Here is a 2,091-nt window from a genome sequence, read left to right as displayed (position 1 = left end):
TTTGGTATGTTTTCCTTTATTGGTCAGAGTATTGAGTACAAGATTTGGGAGATCATGTTGCGGCTGTACAGGACTTTGGTGAGGTCGCTTTTGGAATATTGTGCGCAATTCTGGACTCCTTCCTTTCAGAAAGATGTGAAAATTGAAAGGGTTCAGAAAAGATTCACAAGGATGTTGCCAGGATTGGAGGATTTGGGCTATAGGGTGAGGTTGAATAGGCTGGGGCTGTTTTCTCTGGAGCATCAGAGGCTGAGGAGTGACCTTATAGAGGTTTATAAAATCATGAGGGGCATGGACAGGATAAATAGAGAAAGTCTTTCCCCTGGGTTGGGGGAGTCCAGAACTATAGGGCATAGGTTTAGGATGAGAGGGCAAAGTTATAAAAGGGACCTAAGAGGCAATGCTTTCATGCAGAGGGTGGTATGTATATGTAATGAGCTGCCAGAGTAATGTTGGAGGGTAGTACCGTTACAACATTTAAAAGGCATCTGGATGGGTATATGAATAGGAAGGGTTTGGAGGGATATGGGCCGGATGCTGGCAGGTAAGACTCGATTGGGTTGGGATATCTGGTCGGCATGGATGAGTTGGACCGAAGGGTCTGTTTCCGTGTTGTACATTTCTGTTACTCTGACTCTAAAACTTATAACAAAAGACCACAGTGTCGTGCAACTGAAATGATATATTGAACAAACCTGGATTGCTGCTAAGTCTTTCATCATTCAGAGTGGGTTGCAGGTTTCGGTTCATTAATATGCAAATTCCACAACTTCTTTGAAGTCTCTTTTTTGAGATAACAAGGTTTTATATAAAAAAGGTGAATTCTCAGCTCAAACAATGCATTGAAGGGGTGAGGTTAGAATCTGTCTGTATACCAATTTTGAGTCAGTCTGGTTCCATTTCCAAAGTGGAAATGTTAAAATATCACATGGATTGAATGCCCGCATTGACTCCCTGAGGATTGTGTGCTGTCTGAGCAAAATAGAATATGTCTGCAAATATAATTCTACAAATTCAAATTCACCCCATAGACTTATATATGTGTGTGTGCAGGCATGAGAATGTCTCCTTGAGTGTGTGCATGAGAGTGTGTTTGTGTGTGTGCTCAGCAAAGTGTGTGTATTTGTGGTTTGCCAGTGCAGTGCGTTTGTAGCTGTGCCTTCACAAGGTAGGGTTAAAAATCTCACAACACCAGGGTATAGTCCAACAGGTTTATTTGGAAGCAATAGCTTTTGAATGCTGCTCCTTCATCAGGTAGCTGTGGAGCAGGATCATAAGACACAGAATTTATAGCAAAAGATCACACTGTCATGCAACTGAACTGATATATTGAACAAACCTAGCTTGCTGTTCAGTCCTTCATCGTTCAGAATGGGTTACAGATTTAGGTTGATTTATACGTAAATCCCAGAACTTCTTTGAAGTCTCATTCTCGAGATAACAAGGTTTTATATACAAAAAACGAATTCACAGCTCAGACAATCCAATGAAGGTGTGAGGTTAGAGTCTGTCTGTATCCCAATCTTGTCCATTGCTCTCGATGTGGTCTCCTCGATATTGGGGAGACAGGATGCCAACTTGTGGAATTTTCCAGAGAACATGGACAGGATACACACTCTAAACAACCATACCGACCTGTGGCCAACCACTTCAACTACCCCTGCCACTCCGCCAAGGACATGCAAAGTTAAAAATCACACAACATCAGGTTATAGTCCAACGGTTGTGCAATCACCTGATGAGGGAGTGGCGTTCCGAAAGCTAGAGCTTCCAATTAAACCTGTTGGAGTATAGCCTAGTGTTGTGTGACTTTTAACTTTGTCCATCCCAGTCCAACAACGACATCTCCAAATAAGGACATGCAAGTCCTGGGCTTTCTTCACCACCAAATCCGAGCCAACCAGTGACTGGAGGAAGAACGCCTCATCTTCCTCCTTTGGATCCTCTTACCACACAGAATCAATGTCAATTTCAGCAGTTTCTGAAATTCTCCTCCCCCCAGCTTATCTCAGATTGAACCCTCCAACTCGGCACCACCCTCTTGAACTGTCCTGTCTGCTCCACACTCTGCTCCAAACTATCACCATTACC

This window comes from Chiloscyllium plagiosum, unplaced genomic scaffold (assembly GCF_004010195.1).
Source record: "Chiloscyllium plagiosum isolate BGI_BamShark_2017 unplaced genomic scaffold, ASM401019v2 scaf_10526, whole genome shotgun sequence".
NCBI lineage: Eukaryota > Metazoa > Chordata > Chondrichthyes > Orectolobiformes > Hemiscylliidae > Chiloscyllium > Chiloscyllium plagiosum.
Note: the sequence above shows the minus strand (reverse complement) of the source record.